This window comes from Mytilus californianus, unplaced genomic scaffold, assembly GCF_021869535.1.
Source record: "Mytilus californianus isolate M0D057914Y unplaced genomic scaffold, xbMytCali1.0.p SCAF_2, whole genome shotgun sequence".
Classification (NCBI taxonomy): domain Eukaryota; kingdom Metazoa; phylum Mollusca; class Bivalvia; order Mytilida; family Mytilidae; genus Mytilus; species Mytilus californianus.
In genome coordinates this window covers 55,897,013-55,910,376 of record NW_026262668.1, presented here as the reverse complement: position 1 = coordinate 55,910,376, position 13,364 = coordinate 55,897,013, and positions in this window count along the sequence as shown.

Here is a 13,364-nt window from a genome sequence, read left to right as displayed (position 1 = left end):
TCTAGTGTAGTGATGTGAAATTATGATTCTGAAACTGATAGCTTTTTTTACCTTACAAAATTCTTGCAACAAATTATCGTCTTCTACTTTTTCTTTATATTTTATCTATTGCGTATCAACTTTAAACGATTTATTTCTAGTTGGATATATAAACTTTTTCTGCCATTTCAATTGTTCAATCAGAACTAGTATGCCATATTCCTTTTTTTCAACCAGAAGTTCTACACGAATGACCTCCCTTTGGTTTGTGTATTCAAAATGAACATCGGTAATGTACTGTTGATTCTTGTATTTTTATTTTTTATGCCACTATTGAAAAATGAATTTTACATAACTTGTAAGTTCTCGAAGGTCAGAATTTAAGTCATTTATCTATGGTATTTTATTATTTTAAATACCTACCAAAGGATGACAACTCTTACACAAATAAGATACATGTAAAGTTTATTGAAGATGGGAAAATGAAGGGTTATTTAGATATTCCCGTATAATCGAAATATTTACCATGTTTATTGTAGTTGTTGTTGAGATGAAATCTCATTGAAATTTTTAATTTTCTGTAAATTTACAGTATTACAATTATGAATTATTCGACGCACTAAAGGTTTTTTCTTCCCCAAGGCATATATTGCTTAGCCCTATTTTGCATAAATTTTCCGAATTTTCGGTTTGTCATGCTTTCAACTTCCTATTTGATTTGGTTTTCCATCTGTTTTTGTTCGCGCATCACTGATGACTCTTGTGTAGACGAAACGCAAGTCTGGCGTACAAAAATTATAAACCGGGTATCTTTGATTTGTTTTTTCAACCAGTTGGTCATTGTCACTACTGGTGGACGTTTCGTATCACCGGCCCGGTAGTCACCCCTTTTGTGCTAACAAGAAATATCATAAATTCGATCTTCTGCTTTAATTTAACTATTCATAAAAAGTTAAATCAAACAAAATTTCAAGGTTTTTCTATTCCAGGGATAGATTGCATTAGCTAGATTTGGCCAACTTTTTAAACTTTTGTTTTTCAATGCTCGTCAAGCTGGTAATTGACCTTTTCCATCAAACTGATTTGATTCAAACGCCACTAATAATTCTAAAATAGACGTAACGCACGTATGGCATACTAAACTATAGCCTCGTATATTTGATGAGTGTTTGATATAATTATCTTAAATTTTGATTTTATTGTAATGCTTGAGGATTAATAAATTTTAATGGAAACATAATCTAAAATTATTTTTGTTTTGCTCGCTATTATTCCTTAAATCATAAATATTCAGCTTTAACACAACTGTCATCTTAATGAATTTCTTACAACATAAGTTTCCCGGCTGTTAATCTAACTTGAATTGAACTAAAATCAGTTTGCAGTTGAGATTTTAGCATGCTTTTTAGCCAATATCATGGGGGAGATTTATTTGCCTTTTGGTACCATGTGCTTTGATGATTATTAAAGTTATGAATATATCAAGAGTGATATGATTGATTGTTATTTTGATTATGTTTTACAGCTAGTTGCTGTCCCTTGAGAAGACGAGAAATCATGCTTACTTTGACTGATGCCGAACCAGGAGCTGTAAAACTACAATAAAATCAGATATCATTACTGTCTTGTAACCTAGTTTACATGGATTGTGATGACGTCATCTAAAAGGGCTTTAATTTGTTCCAAATGCAAAATCAGTGAACTTCATTATCTTTTTTGTTTACTATGATAATATTTGTTTTATTACTAAAAATATCGGATTTTTGTATATATTGATTTCACTTCGTTAGAAATAAAACATATTTTATAAATATGACGATTTTTACAAGAAGGATATTCAAGTCTGTCGATCATATCATCATGAAAGTAAACGATTACTTAAAGATGGATTAACAAGTTAACTACCAAAAAATGAAAAAAAAGGTTATTTGTGTCGTTTGGTTTCTCTTTCATTGACTTATTTTATGGCAATACCTACCCGACATCTGCTTTTGTTCATACATACAAGGATTTATTTGTAAAGATTTTGCATATGTTTGACAATATAAGGTTTTAAATGCAATTGTAAATAAATTTAGCCAAATAGTCTTATTATTTTGTTTCGAAGCAAATATGTGTTTGCGTTTTGAACACGATATATAATTTTTTGTGAAAATTGTCATCTACTTGAAATAGTACCCCACCATTTTCTGCACAATTTTTTTTCGAACATTATGTTCTTACTGCAAGGTTGTAGGTAATTGAGTTTTGTGTAGCTCAAATTCAGACAAAATTAGTTTACCGATTTTTAAATCTCATCAATCGATTCAGAAGACAAATCAAGGTTACAATAAAAAAATTGTACGAACACCATAAGGAGCGAGACCGGATGCATCGACACGTTGAAGGGCTAATGAAATAAAAAAAGGACCAACATGACAAACCCGGAAAATCCGGTGAAGTGTCATTGAAAAAGATTCATGCAGTATTATTCAGAAAGTCTGTTCGGTACACTTAAATTGTAGACCAATCTGTACATATAAAAATAAGAAGATGTGGTACGATTGCCAATGAGACAACTCTCAACCAGTGACCAAATTACGTAGGTCACCGCACGGCCTCCAACAATGAGCAAAACCCATACTACATTTATAAAAGGTATCAAAATGACAAATGCATAACAATTCAAACGAGAAAATTTACGGCCTAATTAATGTACAAAATGATTTACGAAAAACAAATATTATATACAGCTACAAACGATAACCATTGAATTACATGCTCCTGACTTGGGACAGGGACATACAGAATGTGGCGGGGTTAAAATAGTTAGATTGCGCCAAACACTTTCCCCTAACCTGGGACAGTTGTGCAACAACACAACAGAAGAACACACTATACGAAACAATAAACAAAAAACAATTATGATAAACAGCAACAAACAACAACCACCACTCAATTACAGGCTTGGGACAGACACATATAGAATGTGGCGAGGTTAAATAAAGGCAACAGTAGTATACCGCTGTTCAAAAGTCATAAATCGATTGACAGAAAACAAATCCGGGTTACAAACCAAAACCGAGGGAAACACATCAAATATAAGAGAAAAACAACGGAACAGCATAAACACTGAAGTGCAATAAAAACAAACGCCAACATATATAGAAACGAATTATTAGATACCAACCGGCATATTCCTGACTTGGTACAGGACATTTTAAGAAAAAATGGTGGGTTGAACCTGGTTTTATGACTAGCCAAACCTCCCGCTTATATGGCAATGTTAAAAAATATCGCTAAAATGACAACACTACGTGACAGAAATACAGAACAAACAAACGCAAGAACAGTTACTTTTCGACTTATGAGTTTGAATGTCCCTTTGGTATCTTTCGCCATTCTTTTACAATATACAAAATTGTGTAAAAATGATTCGAAATGGAAAAAAGGTTTGTTACATGTAAACAAAACTTTAAGGTTTGATTTTTATATTTATATAGACTATTCACATATTTGTGTATATGTGCAAGATAGACCTTAGAATTGTGATATCGAAGATCCCTAAATGCGGATAAAAAATGTCCAAACTTGAGTAATTTTTTACTTAAAGGTTATCACAGATATTCTGATTAAATTCTACTACACGTCATTTTTCATTGACTTCTAAGATTTATATTGAGTAAAAGTTCAGAAGAAGAACATACAATTCAATGTCAGTAAGCTTAGTCCCGAGAATAAATGCATTTCAAAATTACTCCAACTTGCAGGATTAAATGTTAAATCAATGAACTTTAAATAACCGTTTCACAGATGATATCGGATATGTTCCTTATGTCGTAACTTCAATACCCTTCCCTTTCCACGAATGTGACTTACCGAATTAGACTATTTACCGGATTTGTAATAACATAAGCAACACGACGGGTGCCACATGTGGAGCAGGATCTGCTTACCCTTCCGGAGCACCTGAGATCACCTCAGTTTTTGGTGGGGTTCGTGTTGCTTAGACTTTAGTTTTCTATGTTGTGTCATCTGTACTATTATTTGTCTGTTTGTCTTTTTATTTTTGGCCATGGCGTTGTCAGTTTGTTTTCGATCTATAAGTTTGACTGTCCCTCTGGTATCTTTCGTCCCTCTTTTAAAATGAATAAACATTGCTGTGTTTGATATAATGGTTCCCATTTTTTTAATTATGCAGCAATAACATTAAATTGTCAGTAAAGGCAGAGACATATATTACATATGTCTCTGGTAAAAATAAAAGCAAACGTCTGACAGATTTCCCGACACATCACTGTGAGGTTGTACGATCAACACTGATGGTAAAAAAAATTTAAAGGCTGTTTTCTGCATATAAAAAAAATAAAAGTTGATAATAGTTTATAACGTACCAAAATGTAACTATCATTTCAGGCGGAGAAAAAAAAATGTGAATATGATTATTTTGTATTTTATTTGTATGTTTTTGTTTTATATGTTTTGTGTTTCATTGTTTTGTGTTTTATTGTTTTGTGTTTTTTCCCCGTTATTATATTTTGATTTTAACATAGAATTATTGTATATCAGATATCTGATATAAAGTGTTAGAATTCCAAAATAATAATTGTTTATACTTCCAAAATATGGATCAGAAAAGTTCTTTCTTATTTTAATGTTTTAGAGTTTTTATTTCTATACATCATGGTTACACGCATCCCTTTAAAAGGAACATAATTATTTATTTAGAGTTAGAGCTTAAATAAAGTTCAGACCAAAAATATAAAATTTTAAAGCGTTTTTAAACATACCTGATCGTTTTTTCGAAGTCACATGATTTTTTTCATAGAATGCATTTTATCATTAGCGGATGTGCTTAGCTTATTTGCTTTAACCTTTAAAAGAAATAATCATATTCTGAACTTCTAGAGCATGTTCAACAAAAGTAAATACTTTCCCAAGGTATGTCTTGTCATGCATCTAAGGTCACTCTTGAAACCTGTCTTCTAAGTCTGTATTTCGATTGAATTTATTGACTTTTCTGAATTCGTGGCAATTAAGAGCTTTTCTTAGTTAAAAAAACTGATTTCTGGCAGTACAATATTGGCGGAACTGCCTTCATTACAATGTAGGTACATTCATGAAAGTAAAAAAATATGTAACTTCTTGATTTTTTTTAAAAGAATACCAGTATAAAACTCAGAAATGTAGCTTAACATTAAAAAAAAAGATCACTAACCATTTGATTGATCAGAATGAATAAGATGATTTTAATTACAAACCTTCTTATGAGGAAAAAAGTTTTCCTGTTGAAATAAAAAGTGAACTGAGCGCATGTGGTGACTTCCATAATTTAACAATATTCTAGACAGATAATTAAAATCAAATTTTGCAATCACGAATGATTTTGTATAAAATCTTTTTATAAAAGTTATCACTGAACAATACTTAAGTCCCTAGATGAGTAATTTCGTATAAATGTCCTTTCTCAGAACCGTTTAATTGCTTGACTAAAGACGGGGGGGTTAGCAATGACATGTTTAATTAACAATGTATAGTTGTATGTGACATTATATAAAGTCTTTTCACAGTCAGAAACTGTCTGCATTGTTCCCACGAGAAGATGTCTGGAAATGTTCAAATCATGTTTGGTAATTTAACTTTAGTACGTTCTGTTAGACCGGGATGCTATAAAAAAGACACATAAAATATAACATATGAACATCCTTATCTTTGGAAGAAGTTGCCACGAGGTAAGTCTTCTTCTTTGTTTTATCGATTAAGGAAGTTGTTTTAATCTAACTTAACTACAGTCGAAAAAGTTAGACATTATGTTCCTAATTGAAATTATTTTAAAATTGATGGTTGATTTTGATAGAAAATGGAAAAATACCATTAATAGAAATGCAGGTATTTATTGCCTTACATGCATCCTCTAGATCTAGATTACAAAATAAATATCACTTTTATATGGATAATTAGTAATATTTGTTATATATCTTTGGTTTTAATCATGTTGTTGGATGTCGACTGTTTGAGTTGTATCATGTGATAAGAGTTTCAATAAAAGAAGCTCCTTTCATGCTATACAACTCAAATAACGAAAAGACATCGCGAAAGGTTGAAGGACGACAATGATGGACATTAGTTCACATTGGATCTTTTGTTCAGGTGAATTGATATGTATTCAAGTTTGAGGCATTTTATTTGCTCCTAAATGTTTTACTGTCTGTGGTTAAAATTCACTCGAAATTAAAAACTTAAATAGACTTTGACACAATAATTGATTTCATAGATTGACTTTGACACAATAATTGATTTCAATGGTACTAGTATTTAAAACGTTGTACTCATCTGTCCAATTGAACCAAGCATAAAAAATACCTAAAACGCACGATTTGGAGTCATGTTGTTGGAGGTTGGAGACTACAACGTACCAAACACTGCAATAGTGTTAATTTTCTCCTTGTCAGCAGCGTTTTATGTTTCGACAATACAGTTAATCGACAGGTTGTATGTATTATTATTAGCACCACTTGCACCCTTTTTTCCTTTATTTGTGTTTAACCACTGTGTGAAGTTGAGTGCTCAGAAACATGGCTAATCATACACACTTTTCTTTTGTTCCTGTATTATTAAGAATCACAGTTTATGGCCAAATTCAGTAAAGTGCCGTCTAAACTCCGTTTAATAACAAAATTAATAACATCTATCGCGACCCTGGTGATATTTTTGTTTGATATAATCAAGTATTCTCTAAAAGAGAGGCAAAAGATACCAAGGGGACATTCAAACTCATAAGTAAAAAATAGACTAACGACGCCATGAAAAAAAAACAAACAAAAAAGGCAAAAAGACAAACAACAGTATGCACAACATATAGAACTGAGGAACACGAACCAAACAAAAACCCTGGGGTGATCTCAGGTGTTCCGGAAGGATAAACAGATCCTGCTCCACATACAACACATGTCGTGTTAATCCTATTTAATACGTTGTTAAGTTATATTAAGTGATTTGGCATCACACAAAAGCGGATTGGTAATTGAATCTTATCTAACCCTTATACATCACCAAATTTATTAAACATCGGTCAAGTAAATGTTCTAATCATGAAACTTGACTGACAGTGAACATTTGAAATAGAAACAGATTTTACGTCAAAAAAGGATAGATTATACCATTTGAATTTACTCAGGGAACTGACTTTAAATAAATCTAATATGAACAGCAATAAACCTTTTTCATGATTTAGATATGATAGTGTCACTCAGAAAACTATACTAAAATTTTTGACAAAAGAGGCGAATTTTCGTTCCCTATTATCAAATAAAAATTGTTGAAAATTACTCAACAGATGACGATGATTAAGTTCCAATTGTCACAACCAATATCCTGCCCTCTTTTCCTCAAATATGTCGGTTAACGCTATGAATTTTCCTAAAGCTATAACAAAAAACTGGCCATTACCGTTATACAGTGAAGAAGAATAGTGTTTAGTAGAGAAAATTGATGATTATTTAATTGTGTATGTGTATTAGGGTTTGTTGTCTATTTGAATGAAAAAAGAGTAGAAAATAACTTCTTAAAATTGTATGTGATCAATTTCTAAAGTTTGTTAACGTGTACCTTTTTGTACTTCGTCTAGGACAAATAAAAATCATTTATATAAACAAAAGCCACTTTAAGTTAGCCTAAAGCATTGCAATAAATTTTATTGAATATTTATCTTGTTAAATTTCAAGTTTATTTGTGATTTTATAGCCTATGTTTACGTAATAAGGATAATAACGTTAACGGTTCCAATTTTACTTCACCTGATGCGCATTTCTACAATAAATGTCTTTCAGTGATACCCGAGGCCCAAGTTTTTGATAGTCCAAAACCAAATACAAACCTGGAAGACCTGATCAAACCAAAGAAGGTCAAAAGTGTAAAGAATAAAGTTCATAGAAAAGTTTATTTGTGATTTTATAGCCTATGTTTACGTAATAAGGAAAATAACATTAACAATTCCAATTTTACTTCACCTGAAGCGCATTTCTACAATTAATGTCTTTCAATGATACCCGAGGCCCAAGTTTTTGATAGTCCAAAACCTAATATAAACCTGGAAGACCAGATCAAACCAAAGAAGGTCAAAAGTGTGAAGAACGAAGTTCATTGAAAATGTTATTTTATACGGCCTGCAGTTCATGTGCCCCGTCTTTTGTCAAGGGAAATGACAACTTCAAGTTTTCAGAATAGGGAGAATCCTGTTTATATGAAATGTCAAATATGTTTAATATATTTGAATTATAAATCACAGATGCAAGACTAATATACCGACAAAAAGAATGTACCATGCTATCTCACCAGCATGCTCAATGGCAAGTCGAAGGGAATTGATAACATTACATGTTTATGTAACATTTAAGTTAGGAACAGAGATGAAATAAATACAAGTTATATATAAGCATCGGTAAGAAATTCAGTAAATCGTTTGGCCTACCGAATTAGAATATTTACCCCTATTTGTGACATTTTTACCTATTGTTTTTGTTTGTTTTGTTCACACATCGTTGTCAATATAACGAATTTGATGCGACTGTCATACAAGTGAGAGGTTTAGCTAGCTTTAAAACCAGGTTCAATCCACCATTTTCTACATAAGAAGATGCCTGTACCAAGTCAGGAATATGACAGTTGTTATCCATTCGTTTGATGTGTTTGAACGTTTGATTTTGCTATTTGATTGGGGACTTTTCTTTTTGAATTTTCCTCGGAGTTCAGTATTTTTGTGATTTTACTTTTTGTTCTATTTCCATAAATACTATAACAAGCAGTTTTAATAAAATAAAATTAAATTCCATTCCAAATGAAGTTTTAAATTTCTTCCATACTCGTCATCAGTGAATTATAAAAGGTTATATGCATGGTATTTATAATTTAAGTGTATAAGTTATCACTTGATACAAGTATACAATATAGTTATAAATAAGATTTACATCAACAACCGGGGAAGTCAGGTGACTCGAAAAAGATCAGTTCCCGTTCCATGATTGTCAATCATGGTGTTGCTCTTGACAAGTAAGAACATGTTGATTAGTCGAATTCGGTTGATCATAAACGAGGAAACGTGGCTGAGATTAGGGCCACGATAAATGTAACATATTCATGGTTATTTGAAATATACAATGTTGAAATTCCAAACAATGTGTCTTGATGAAGGAAAGAAAAGACTGTAACCAATACAAGCAGCACACACATTGAAAAATAAAAAATACAAAGACTAATGCACAAACATTGGGAACCATTGAAAAAAAATTAAAGTATTGGTGAACTCATGAAAAAATGTGTTATCTTGTCTACTGTCACTCGTCATGTTTCTCATAAATGGTATAAATTCGTTGGAGACCCTCGAGAAACATATTTATGCGGTCTAATACCTACTGAACTGTAAATTTATCTATTATTTTCTATTCCCCATCGTGACATTTTGACCGAATATTGAATCACATTAGGTAATGCATGCAGAGCTGAGAACGCTTACTTTGTGGACGCATCCGGTCCTGATACGTTTGGTGATTCACCAAGTCTTTTATCTTTTATTAGTTCGAAATGAATAAAAGAGTGTTACCTTTTGCTTTAAAGTTGCATTAAGTGATTTCATTAAAAATAGTAAACGAAAGACGTAATTGTTAGTAAAACACATGGAAAATTCCCGTTGTCATCTATAAAAAACAGATATTCTATAACGGTCATTAAAATTATGATAGCTTCATTAAAACTGCAACTTTACAAGTAATAAAAGCTTCCTTGTAAGCTGCAACTATTTTCCAAAGAAATTTGGTAGGAAAAATTAAGCCTTAAAGTTTAAGAAATCATAATCTTTGTTTACAAAACCATATTTTTTGCTTTAAATCTGTGGAGTTGACCAGTCGCGAAGTTTGTTCAACAATATAAGAAAAAATGATGTTCCAGAAAAATCCACTAGTGATGATAAAGAATTCACTTGACCTTCAGATTATACAGAAACTAGCAACAGGGATGTTATAGAAGTATTATTTAGCAAACAATGAAAATTATCTGAAATTGAGTTAACTCATTAGATGTACATATATTAACTTAGAAATGAGTCAGTGAGCAGAAAATGTTTTTAAGTCTAATTGGCGTCAGAAAATTTTGTTTCAATGATGGTTATAGAAATCAATTTGCATAATTTAGATATTACTGATCTTCCATAAAATAAGATAAACTAAACGTAATAAAACGAATTTTAGAGTCGGAAAAAAATGTTTGGTTAACATATTTTTTTTTTTGTTTGAATACGGTTGTAAAATATTTCTAGTACAAAATCATTTAAATTGTTTAAGCATGGCATGTCACCTGGGATACGAAACAAAATTCATGTAATATTTTTGTCTGTTATCAAATAAAATATATTTAGTTGAAAAACATTTGGTGTTTATATCCATCGTTTAAGGAAGCTATTGAGCCAAGAGTTCCAAATGGTGACGTTGAAATCATCCCTTCGTAAATTTTACGGACGCCATCACGAGTTGGTTGACCGTTATGGAATAACCGTTTCACAGATGATATCGGATATGTTCCTTATGTCGTAAATACAATACCCTTCCCTTTGCACAAATGTGACTTACCGAATTAGACTATTTACCGGATTTGTAATAACATAAGCAACACGACGGGTGCCACATGTGGAGCAGGATCTGCTTACTCTTCCGGAGCACCTGAGATCACCCCCAGTTTTTGGTGGGGTTCGTGTTGCTTAGTCTTTAGTTTTCTATGTTGTGTCATCTGTACTATTATTTGTCTGTTTGTCTTTTTATTTTTGGCCATGGCGTTATCAGTATGTTTTCGATCTATGAGTATGACTGTCCCTCTGGTATCTTTCGTCCCTCTTTTTTAATATAAGTAGCCCAATTACCAAAATTTCGTTCATTCTTTGCAGAGTATGAAAATTACAAACCTTCTTAAATGATTCCCTACTTAAATTTGACGCATTTTTGTAGTTCTTTTTCGTAGTTTGTGTAGTGTAGCACATGTGAAATGATGATAAAAATCACCGTTTAAAGAAGTTCTAAGTAAAAGTTATAACATTTCGCCCAATAGCATTTTTTTTCAGTTTTGTATAAAAAGTCTTCAGTTTGTCTTGCGTAAAGAAAGTTTCCAGCGGACATCAGTAAGAAATTCGAATACATACGTAGTTTGTAGTCAATATACTTTTTTCTTGTGAATAAAAGATGTTCATTTTATTTATAAGCCTATTCATTGTGTGTAGTAGATTGATTTAATTTGTATTCTATTTTTATACATTTCAACAGAGTGTTTGGAGGTTCAGATTTTCAGGTTTTTCATACCTTTTGTTAGGGCAGAAACTTGAGGAACTTTGAGTTAACATATATTCAAAGTATATAGTACTGGACTTCAGTAGTAGATTAACTTAAGGCGACAGCAGTTTACCGATGTCCAAATCTTATAAATCGATTGATCGGAGAGGGAAAGGGAGGAGAAAAACATTTTCTACAAGCCAAAACAGTTTCTAAACGAAAAAAAACAAATCGTCGACGTCAAAGCAAAAAAATATAGACAAGCGAAAACTCATCAAAGAAGACAATAAAGTAAGCCAGACTCATAGGACTCATCAACGGCGCTCGAAATTACACAGTTTGAAGGCCAATTATAATACAATAATAATGAGCATTTAAATCTAAATATTCCCGATGTCTTGCAAAATTTGGTTTAGCGGCTATCTGAGAATTTTAAACGAGATGAGACAAAGACAGAGGTCATAAATTTTCTGTATTCAAAGTGTTCAAGATTAATTGATAAAGAGAATGGCTAGAGATCCATTAAAAGTTTACTTGAAAACTTGTTAGCAGAGTTCATAATCATAATTATATTTAATTCCTTCTAATGCATTACCAATCCAAAGTGCATGTCTGTCAAGTGAACTTAAAAACATTATTCGGATTAAAACTAAAGTACGCTTAACACAATACTATTCCGCTGGTGCTAAAAGATTTGTGAAAGTTTCATAGAAATCCGGTCATCCGTAGTATTTGTTCATGTAAGATGCCCGGTCATCGTTTTTTTGGTAGATTAGACAAAGTCAAGATTCTAATAAAGAAAATTCAAAGAATTATATAGATGTTTACAGTTTCATCTAAATTATTTCTAAAAGCCAGTCTCTGGTTTGAAGAAAACATAGTTTATACTAGGATTTTTTTCTAACTCCAATTTAAAAATTGATAGGAAAATTAGATACAGTATTAGAAGAAAACAGTATAGCAAAAATACTGAACTCCAAGGTAAATTCAAAAAGGGGAGTTCCATATAAACTGACAAACTCAAACGCTTCCAATGAACAGAACAAGTGAAAAAAAACTGCCCTTTTCCTGTCTTGGTACAGACATTTTCCGAATAAAATGGTGGATTAAACCTGGTTTTCAAGTTACCTTAACCTACCACTTGTGGCTACACTTATGAAAATACTTTTGAAATATGTGTTTGCTAGATATAATAAGATACAAATCACTAAACAAAACTAAATTTGAGTTATGCCAACGCACTGATTGTTCTTTTATGCTATAGCAAAATGATTACATTTATTCGCAATAAAAGTATTTCTGCATGAAAATAAAATCAATCGTCGAAAATCTTTATGTATGTTTTATGTAACTTTAACATCAGTTTATATTTTACTTAATCGAAAGTTATTTGTGTCTATTCTAAATAATGTTTTTATATTTTATTTTAGTTTGATTTACTATTACATCATGTGACATACAGATCTAAACTTTTAACTAAATACACTTTCTCAACCTTTGTTCTATGGTGAACTGGTATATCCTTGGAAATCATACCATACCTCTTTATTTTTTCTATTGGTTAAAGTATAAGCAACAAGAGATATGGCGATGAATCTACATACCAGATTTAATTGAGACAATAGTAATAAAAGCAACAATAAACACACAACTTTCTGAAATCCATTCTAATTTTCGTCGATGAAAGTTGTTCCGGAAACAATTGGCATGCGCACGCAATCGGCGATGTTCGTATATGCTACTTTATCTGTACCTCTGGGTCAGTGCCGTTACTGTCCGCCAGGTAGCAAGTGATTTTCAAATTAAATGATATTCTTCACTTGTCAAATAACGCAGTTTTTCTCAGGCAAAATTTACATTATCCCTCTAGCTGTTTTTTTAGGGGGGTCTTTTTTGTTTGTATGCTCTTCTATGTCATGTTTTATGTATTTAGTCTCCTCGGGGCTACCTGATGACAGTAATTCAAAATTACGTTGCACAGTAATCATCATGATAATGCATATCATTTCTTCGGTGTTGTTGGTGATGGACTGGAAATCCTTGAGGGTACCATACTCCAAGTTGCAAGTGCATCGGCACTGACATTTAAATGATACA